Genomic DNA, 10,893 nt, shown 5'->3' on the forward strand with positions numbered 1-10,893 from the left:
GGAACCCACTTTGTTTGGTGAACCTGCCAGACAGTTTCACTATTGGGCATTCAGGTAGGGCCAATCTCAGTTCACACTGATAACTTCATCCCTGTGTTACCAAGTTGCTCTCAGTTCATCGTCTTATGGACTGAAAGTGTCAAGGACAAAACTGCAAGGCAGGCTGCTTTCTGTCACCCTTTCACAAAAATACACAACACATGGGGTTCGGAGATTAATATCCTAATAAAGACAAAATTTCCTTTATCAAAAAAATTGCCTATCACTGTACTTCCTTTTAACGAACGAGCTCAAAACACAAAAAATCGAACACACCTCACATACATACAAACAATCGAACAGTGATGGGAGAAACGCAGAGACATATCTATGCCCGCCGCAGCTAAATACTAAAGTGGCTACTCTGCAAAAAGTAATTGGGCGTGGCTTTTCCATCTCTCAACATGCCAATCAACTACCTTATTAATACAATTTTCCTTCCAACACTACACAAGATATCTATTTTACAGGACAATAGGCTTGTATTAGTGTAAGAACAAATATATAATTAACTTTTTTGACATTCAAATACAGTATAGGGGCAGTTATAGGCAAGCAAAGCCCAGATAAGGGGGACCTGTCGCCATGGGATAGGTTAGGTTCAGTGGTTGTGGTTTAGCATAGAACACCAGCCTGTACAACCATTTAATATTTATATACCATATACCCCTAAAAATCCTAAATACGATGTTTGATAATTACAATACTGTAATGGGTATTATTGTAGTGTATTACAGTGCAATGTAACCTAGGAAAAAAACTACTTCATCTCTCTTCGAAAATGACTCTCGTTCCCGTCGCAAATGAAGTTTCAGAAATATATATACATCTATATCCTACGATAATGGGGGACCCCCAGTGGGAACTCGGGGTTTTGGGTGGGGAAAACATACTGGGGAATCGATATATTAACGTAAAACAAGCCTTTTCTTCTCTATACATTACCTTCTTGGATGTATAATAAACGGAGGAAAAGACAAAACAATATACAGTACTGTAACTAGATAAACTTTGGAGGCGCCGTTGCAAAGGCTATGTCTCATGAAAGAATACAGTAACCAGAGCTGCCAACGTGTGATGTAGATCAAATGTTAGCGTATCATGCTAACATTAGCAGTGTTTTCCATATAATTTTTCTCATTCTACTTGCCGGTTCTAGTCGCTCTTGTACGTTCGTTTGTACATAGCAGGTTTCAACCTTCTACACAAAAACCCCGCCTCACTGCGCAGAGACTTTTCCTCCACCAATAGGATTTCTTCTTCTCTAATCGTGAAATGTAACTATCCGTCTCTCTACCAGCTCTGTTCAGGTCTATTACTTGATTAGTTATGTAATACCCTCTTATACATATTACATTTGACCCCAGTATTACTCGTTTTATTATCCGATACCTTACAAAATCACCTCATTTTATATACCCTTGAAATATTATTTATCATACATTCCATTTTATCTTCATATATTACTTTTAGACATTTTGTTATTACCTTGTCACTCCCAGATTTCACATAAATACTTGCTCTGGACAAGTTTCCCATTCTGTTCATTCATGTTTACTCTCTAGACTCCGTTGCTTTTACGTTAACTAATCACGAAACCCATAAGTATGTAAAGTTTACACAGGGGGGTTAATATTTCCCTACCCCCAACTTCCAACAATTCCTTTTCCATGGAAACCTTTGCCCAAGTCAGGTCTTTGCTAGTTCAAGTGACGTCTTTTTGCGTATTTTACGATCCAAGTTTTAGAAAAGTGTAACAACTTCAGTAATCCATACTTAAGTATTTTGGTGAATTCCAATGTTGATAATTTTCTTAAATCTCGTAATGTAATATACCAACTTTTACAGTGTTCCAAGTACAGTACTAAAGTAAGGCAAAGCAGTTAAGTCGCCACAGACTTGGTCACAACACCCCCGTGACCCACAAGTTACGTCGTTACAGTCATAAAAGTAAGTCATTAATTTCTTTAACTTGAATGCGTTAGTTTTACTATATTTTGTTAGAGTGCGAATCTCAACATTACCGATTGCCAGTGCATACGAGGTTGAAGTTTTATTTTCCTGTGATCGTAAGTGAGGAACAGTAACCATTATATTTAACGTTGGTAATGTTAGCGCAACATTACTAATGTTAGCATGCACAGCTCAACATTACCGCTTGCCAGTACATACGAGCTTGATGTTATACTTTCATGCGAGCAAAGCGAGCTAATGGCGAAATAAAAACCATTACATATAATGTTATTGTAACGTGAGTGAAGTGATATGACAAAGGGCATTATATTGCGTTTGTGACCTGGGAACCTCTAGGTTAGGTTAGGTGGGTTGTTAGGTTCTATACCCTTTTTGTACTTTTTTATATATTGTGTAAAGTGTATATGGAAAAATTCTTTAAAATACACATGCTAATATTACCGTATCATTGCTAACGTTAGTAATGCCACCGCAACTTTGGTAACGCTGTGTATCGCCATAACGTTGGTAACGCTGTGTATCGTTGGTAACGTCGCTAATGTTATCGTTCGCAATACATACGTGAGTGAAGTGACACCGAACTTGATCAAGTGCTTATATTTAAACATTTTAACACAACATATATGACAACAGTGATTATATGTAACGATTTTAACAGAAAATATAACCAATTCGGCGACTTAAAGTTAGTCGAATTGGTTGTTCTGTTTGCAGTTGAAATGAAGGTCAAATTTGGTTAAGTCACGTTATTTACTATAGGAAAACATATATTTTCTGTTCGAAATCAAACCCTGTAATACAATACAACTTTACCACCTAAACTCTAAGGTACTATGTTAGTTTAGGCAAGTTGTTCACAAAACGAAAGAAAAATATCTGGTAAATTTTTACAAGCACTTACCAGGCCATAGGCGATATTTGCCATTACAAACAACATCAGCTACACATTTCAGTCACTTTTTCTTCTATGCACTTTTCGGCGGAAATGCATAATTAACGAGTTATTCAATATCTTATTTTTAATATTTGTTAAAAACTGGACAAGTCATTCGACATGTTGACTCCACAGCAAATATTGTCATCTGAGCCTCTTTGCACCCTCGCATACCCATAAGTAAGTAGTCCAATATATACTAATATTTTCCTCAGCTAATTTTTTTTATTTGTTTCATTTGTATGCATGTCTTTTACATATTGTAATTAATATTTTGTTATTTTGTTATTTAGTTTACGTTAAATCACTTAGAAAAACGTTATTGTGGTTTTTTTTCCCCCCCCCTTTCTAAGGCATTTTTGGTCCGAGACACAAGCGTTAGCGGTTGAAAAGCATTTTTTTCGTGCATCCTCTCAGGCATTTTATTTTTCTCTTCTCGTTTTTCATGTTTGTATGCATGTATTTTAAACATTTTACTTAATATTTTGTTGTACCAAAATGGGTTAGCGTATTTCTCTGTACTAGTTTACGTTGAAGCACCTAGAAAAACGTTATATTAATTTTTTTTAGTTTTTTCCCCTTTTTGGAGGCATTTTGGGTGCGAGACACACACATTTCCGGTATGGCGCGCATTAATCTTCTGCACATTCGTTACAGTTCAAATTTTAGTTTGCGATGGCAACCGTCGAAGTCAGTTGTGCGGGCTGTAGTCTTGACTATTTTAAGTGTATCAATACCTTTTATTCGAAAAACAGCGAAATCATAATTTTTTTACAAGGACACGGTGCTTTACCTGTGGCAGTGAAGTGCCCCCATTGTGATATTCTTTGCAGTTATAATAGTAATACGCACCTGTTTTTCTGTCGACGTCGTAGGAAAGCTCCCAAGAAAAAAGCTAGTGTTCAGTGTACATACACCGTTTCTTTGTTCAAGGGTACATTCTTAGATAATGCACATGTGAAACCTTGGGAAGTGGCTCTTTTTGTGAATCATTTTTTAAGCAAACATTGGGATCACTCTACCATCATAGACTGTTTACATTGGTCGAGCAGAACAAGTGTGGATTGGCGAAGCTTTTGTTCGGAAGTAACCGAAAAGTGGTTTTCAGAACAATCCCCGGTGGGTGGTCAAGACATCGTCGTGGAAATTGACGAAACACTAATTGTACGTAGAAAATATAATCGTGGTAGACAATTAAATCAAGTGTGGTTGTTTGGAGGAATTGAGCGTGTGTCCAAAAAAAAATTTATCATTCCGTTACATCACGAAGGGCAAGACAGAAGTGCTGAGACCCTTATCCCATTAATTAAAAAGTATATCTTGCCAGGCTCTATTGTAATTAGTGATGGTTGGGCAGCGTATCGAAATGTAGGAAATGAGGGATATACCCACAAAGTGATAAACCATAGTGAGGAGTTTGTCCAAGGGACAGACCCAAGTGTGCACACGCAAAACATTGAAAGACTTTGGAGAGACGTCAAGGAGTGGTCCAAACGACCGGGGAATCGATCTGAATATCTGGAACAATATTTGGCCAGATATTTATTTATTTCACGTTACAATCACGATCAGTGTTACCATCATTTTTGGCTGCAAGTTGGTCAGCTTTACAGACCACATGGTGACCGTGCACGACCCATTGCTGAACAACCTGAAGCAGATAACCCAGTATCGGACTCTGATTCAGACTCATAAGGTAAATACATAATTTTTTCCTGTGACGAGCTAGGTTAGGCACAGTGACCGCTTAGGTTAGGGGCAGTGACCGCCTAGGTTAGGGGCAGTGACAGGTTAGGTTAGGTTAGGTTAGGATAGGTCAGGTCAGGTTAGGTTAGGTTAGGTTAGGTCAGGTTAGGTTGGTTTCTTTAGTTATCAATGGCAAGAAAATATGTTTTTCTAGTTGATTTTGATGTGTTTTGCAGGAATTTCACCTTCATATTTGTCGAAAATACACAGTTTTTGTCACACACCATTTGGGGTGTGGGTTAAAAACGGGTGATTTCCGCCAAAAATGAAGGTGAAATTCGTGCAAAACACATCAAAATCTACTGGTAAAACATATTTTCTGGCCCCTAGGCCCTGGTAAGTCATAGTAAAAATTTACCAAATATCTTGCCAAACTGATCATCTATATGAACCTTACAGCAAAATTCCTTGAAGCTCATTATTTTTCTAAAACTAGTAAACAGGAGCATTAAATGGGCAGACAAGTAAGCTTTGGAATAAATGGAAGTTCGATCTATTTAACGCAATCAAAGCAATATGCCTAACCTAAAATTAGCCAGCCTTGCCGGTGGCGCAAATGGTAGGCCTACCCTACGACCACCCAAACAAAAATTATATATAATAAAGCATTTTCAAACCTTATACGATATCCACAATAAAGCCATTGTCTAAACTTAATATAGCATAAACTGCATCTAATTAGTGTTAGATGGAAAGCGTTCTATATAAAATTACAATACAAGTATCAAGTATATAGGTGGCAGAGTAAATTACTTGAATTATCACAATGGCATAAATTGTCTGGTATTGCAACTATATACTTTTGATGAAACTCATACCTCATTTCAACAGACTAAAATTACCAAGGAAAACTACAATAATACCGGAAATATTTTGTCTAATATGGCGGCCATTTAAACATTCCAGGTAGAACATACTTTGATTGAAACCATCAAAAATATAAAAATTAATAGTTCTCTAAAGCATATTCTCCTTTCTATATACAAAGGACATGCAGTACTCAAGTTTATGCTATTTAAATGTTGGAAATAACCTAAAGAAGTTCAGTAGAACTTGAAAAGTTTTCTTACCAAACGACAACAACTATTTAGGGAGTTCACTTCAATTGATGGTGTGACCAGATGGGCTAGTCTGAAAATCCCCAAAACTCATGATAAAAAAATCCCGAAAACAACACAAAAATGTCCCCATTTCCACAAATGTATTTTTCTTCTGATCCTGAAGGCTTTACTAACATAGAAATTACTAAACATACTTCATATAAATGCAAGCAAACTAATTGCAATAATATAAAAAGTAACTCATCTTTGTTTTTTCTTCATAGAAATTTGTACAGAATATCCCCCTCAGACAGCCACAATCCCCAAATCTAGGGATACATTACCATCTGGCAACTCTGAAATTGAGGTAATATGCGGCAGGATCAGTTCTCTACACGAAGTTTTGCTAAAATTTCCGTGAAATTTTTTTTCATAAATACCGCAAAATGCCTTAAAATTAGTGCTTTCTCAATTAATATTTTAGATTTTTGGCAATTTTTCATCATCCCTTATGAGCAACCTATTTCAACCTTTGAGTAGGGTAATTCGAATTAATATCCAGATCTAAACACCGTGTACCTGATTCCCAACAAGGATAACATTGCACAAATTTCATTATGAAACATTTGAAATTTACAACCAATTGGTAAAAGTTGCTCAGACTAAATTTTTCTCATTTACACAACTATGAAAATAAGACGTTGAACTGCAATATCACCCAGACTTTAAATTGAATTAACCAGATCTCCATAACAACGGGGGTAAAAGTTATTTTTTTGGTCTGTGTACAAATAGTTTTGGCTTTTTTATTACACATAAAAATCAATCGTCCATCCATAAAACATTACGATTATTCTGATTAAAATTTCCAGTATATATGCCTACTATAATAGCCTCTCTACTTAAGACTATTCATTTGAAATAAATTTGTGATCTAATCATAAGAGTAAAACAACGTCCTCAAAACAATGAAAAATGACAACCAATGGCTGAGGATTTTATGGTAAATCAGTCAGAACAAGAACTTCAGTATGATCTACACTTATATATTAATCCAAAGGCAATACTTTTATCACGCTGTATTACTTTGATGCCATGTATGGAGCATCAAAGAAAACGTGCAAAGTTCCTTGTATGGAGATTTCAAAGAAAACGTGTTCTACAGTGTAACAAAAAGTTACTAGTACTACTATTGGATGTCAAGGTAGGACAAGAGACACACGATGGTGGAGACATGTAGTTTAATGCGTCCTCAGATACAGACTGACTCGGTTGCTCTCTGCAACCGGCACCGTGCCACTCACTTGGTGCCTGCCCGCCATGGGAAAACATATCTTATTGCAGGTACTCCATCATCCCCCCCCCCCCCCCCGAGATTAATACATGGGTATACATGGAGAGGCAATGATAAAAAATAATGCATGGATATACATGGATTAAATTGGGTGCATGTGCAAGAATAGGAAGACAGGTACATAGCTGTCAGGAATGCAAACACAATGTGCGGGTAATACATATTCATAGAATATGAAAAGTAAAGGCAATAAAAGAAAAAAATATATGCAGGTGCCGCTGTAATGTACGACGATCACATGTAGTCATCCATCCACGCAGGCCTTCTAGTGCGCCGTGATGGGCGTGGCTTCCGTGCTGCATGTGGGCTGGGCGTGGGGTGACTGCCTGGTAGCTGCTCGGGCGTGGGCGTGGCTGGATGCGTAGCAGGTGTGGCCTGCCCAGGCTGGGGCCCCGATGATGTGAGACGCATGTGCTTCCTGTTACGGAGGGAGAGGCGCCCGCTGCCGTCTAGCTTGACTAGGTACTGTCGGTATGGGAGCGTTTCCGCCACGGTACCGGTGCGGTCCCACAGCTTAGTGGCCTGATTTTGCACTCGTACTTGGGATCCCGGGTTGATGGCTGGAAGCTTTCTGGACGGTCCAGTCCTGGTGAGGGCGGCACCACTGTCAGCCATCTGACGTTCTCTCTGCCGTAAGGTTGCCCCCCAGTGTTTGTCTACCGTGAGGTGTCAGCGAGCCTACGCCATCTCGGAGCTGCCTGCCTGCTGCCATCTGGGCGGGTGACTTGTTTATTCCGCGGAGGGGGGTGTTGAGGTACTGCAGGATAGCCATAGAGGACTTGTCCGTGTCAAGGGTGCCGCTGCTGCCCGTGTTCGCCATTATTATCCGCTTCCCGATCTTGACTGCGGCCTCTGCCCTGCCATTGGACTGCGGGTACTGGGCGGATGATAGACGCACAGACACGCCCCATAACTTAAAGAATTCCCCCATTTCCTCACTTGCCAGATTGGTGCCACCGTCCATGGAAATTTGCTCCGGGGCCCCCCATCTGGCGAAGTAGCGACGTAGCTGAGTCTTGATGTGGGAGGAGGTGGTTCCGTGGGGGAAGTGGGCCAGCTCCAGCCACCCTGTGAGCCTGTCTGCGTAGGCCATGTACGAGTGTCCGTCGTGCTGGAACATATCTGCAACCGTCATCTGGAAGGGATACTCTGGGGGCGGCGTGATAATGAGTTCCTCCGCGGCCTGAGATGGTGCGTGTACGTCGCATTCTTCACACGAGGATCGGTGATACTGCAGGTCCCCCTCGAGTCCAGGCCAGTACACCGTCTGGCGCGCTCGTCGTTGCATCGAGTCCAGGCCTTGGTGCCCCGCGTGTAGGTTGGCAGCCACCTGCTGACGGAGAGGCTCCGGGATAACTAGGCGAACGTTGCCCTGTTCGAACGTATATGTCACCAAGTCTTGGATAACGGCCAGCCTCTCCCTGACACTGTAAAAGGGCCGAAGGCACGCAATTTCCTGGGACTTCCTATCGGCCCAGTCCCCAGCCAGGACCCTGGCCATGAGCAGCTGGTACACGGGGTCGATGACAGCGGCGTGCCTAACTCTCGCCTCGTCCACGACACAGCTGTCGTGCTCCACTGCTGCCACGACGGCGGCCGCCATGGTGTCGGTGAGGTCTTCGTCGAGGTCCATGTCGTAGGCGCTGGGATCGGCTTTTAAGGCGGGGTATCGGGACAGGAAGTCCGCCGCGCTGTTACGCTTCCCTGGCAGGTACTTGACCCTGAATCGGTACTGCAGAGTTCTCTCCTTCAGCCTGAAAAGGCGGGGGTTCGAGATTTCCGTAAGGGCACGATCCCCCAGTAACTTCGTTAACGGGCGGTGGTCCGTCACAACGGTGAGGTTGGGGCACCCCAGCAAGAACAGCCTCGCCTTCTGGATACACCAGGCTACCGCAAGGGCCTCCCCCTCCACGGCAGCGTAGCCAGCTTCAGCGGCCGTGAGATGGCGGCTGCCGCATAGTGCCAGGCGCCACCCACCCGTGCAGCAAAAGGGCGTATTGGCGGAGCTGCATGAGCAGTACTGTTGCAGGATTACAAACCCTATGCCTTCTTTACTCCAGTCGGTGATCGCTGCTGTGGGGCGGCTCCTGTCGTAGTAGGCCAGTCCGTCCTTCGCTAGTTGGCATATCATGTCTTGGGCGTGATGAAATTTGGTGCGGAGTGCCTCATCCCAGTACACTGCCTTCCCAGTTGGTTTTTTGAGGAGCTCCCTGAACGGGTTCATGATAGGGGCTGTTGCGAGGAATGGCGCCAGCTGGTTGACAAATCCGTACCAAGCCCTTATGTCGGTGATAGAGGGCTGACGTGGCATCGGGAAGTTCTTGATGGCCGCCAAACGTTCCTCTGTTGGCTTGTAGGCCTCCCAGCCCAGGTTGAAGCCCACGAAGTCTACTTCCCTTCTGGCGAATTGGAATTTCTCCGGCTTAAGCATGATACCCTTGGCTGCGCATGTTTCGAGAAAGTCGTAGGCATGCCAGAAGGCCCCTTCGATGTTGTCGTCGTAGAGTAAGGTGTCGTCCACGCACTTGCATTTCCTCTGGATGTCCTGGATGGCGTCGTCAAATCGTCTGGTATACGCATCGCCGGCAGAGCAGTGCCCCATGGGTGTACGACGGTAACGAAACCTTCCCCAGGGGGTAATGAATGTGGTTAGATCGCGACTTTCTTCGTCTAACTCCACCTGGTGGTATCCCCAGTACGCGTCCGCCACAGTCTTGAACGTGTGCTTAGGAACCCCGGACACCATGTCGAATGGGGCGGGGGTGTGATGTGTCTCCCGTAGGCAAGATGCGTTGAGGCGCTGATAGTCGACTGTACGGCATGGCTGTCCTGATTTCTTGGCGACGACCACCATACGGGCGCACCATTCGGTTGGCTGCCCAGCGGGTACCGGTTCTATAACGCCACGGGCGACATCTTCTTCGAGCTGGGCCTTCACTTCCTCTTCCCAGTGTTTTGGTACTGATGCTGGGGTATGGCATGCGTAAGGCGTAGTTCCTGGGAGCAGGTGGATACGGTGCGGTTTCCCCTGCATCACTGGCAGTGGCTTCCTGGCTGTGTTGAATGTTGTCGTAGCGAAATGTTGCAGGAGCCAGGCTTCCAACCTGGCCGCATGTTCCTCCTGGGGCGGCATGGGCACCTCGGCAGGTCGGGGTGGTACCTGGGCGGCCCGCCTGGCTGTGCCATCAAACAGGCTCACGTGTGCCACCGCGGGGGAGGGATGGGGGAACTCCTTGGGTATCAGCGTTAAATCCTTGCAAGCGTCCAATGACAGGAAGAGGTGCTTTGCCGACTGCACGAAGTACACGTCCTGCTCCGTGGTGCGGCCTTGCAGGGTGACGTGGCACACGGCAGATCCAAGGCACTTCAGGGGAAGGTTTGCCACATCCCGCAAGCCAGCCCGGGGTGTAAGAGCTGCTGGGCGGACTTGGAGGTGCGATAGCAAGGAGGGCCCAGCCACACATACCTGTGCCCCAGTGTCCGCCACGGCGGTGACTGGCACTCGTATTCCTGTATCATTGTGAACGACAGTCACCTCCACTACTGGGTGGCGGGCGAGGTTGGCGCCTGCAACAAGCACAGCGCTAGACGTAGCACTAGACACATCTGTCGGGGATCCTGACGATTTTGCCTGTGACTTCCTGCAGCATCTGTAATAGTGGCCCTGCTTGTGGCACCCGTTGCATAAGACGGATTTAGCGGGGCATGAAGCTCTACCAGAGGCATGGCGCCCACCGCAGTTCCCGCAGGGAGGGGGTGGGGGACCCCTGCCTGTGCCAGCGACGGTTGCACTCGGATGATCTGCC

The 10,893-nt window shown here is 44.2% G+C and overlaps 1 long non-coding RNA gene across 3 annotated transcripts in view; it reads right to left on the reverse strand.

Annotated features, from left to right (window-relative positions):
* The window catches only part of LOC137629605 (uncharacterized), a 131,065-nt gene extending 125,230 nt beyond the window's left edge, over nt 1-5,835 (reverse strand). For 2 of the 3 annotated variants that reach the window (XR_011041550.1, XR_011041549.1), the window contains exon 1: nt 5,764-5,802. This is a non-coding gene — a long non-coding RNA (uncharacterized lncRNA). Of the gene's footprint in view, nt 1-5,763 lie in introns of all 3 variants that reach the window. The other variant, XR_011041551.1, reaches the window with a different exon arrangement.
* Between the last annotated feature and the right edge of the window lie 5,058 nt (nt 5,836-10,893).

Source organism: Palaemon carinicauda, chromosome 37 (assembly GCF_036898095.1).
Source record: "Palaemon carinicauda isolate YSFRI2023 chromosome 37, ASM3689809v2, whole genome shotgun sequence".
Classification (NCBI taxonomy): Eukaryota; Metazoa; Arthropoda; class Malacostraca; order Decapoda; family Palaemonidae; genus Palaemon; species Palaemon carinicauda.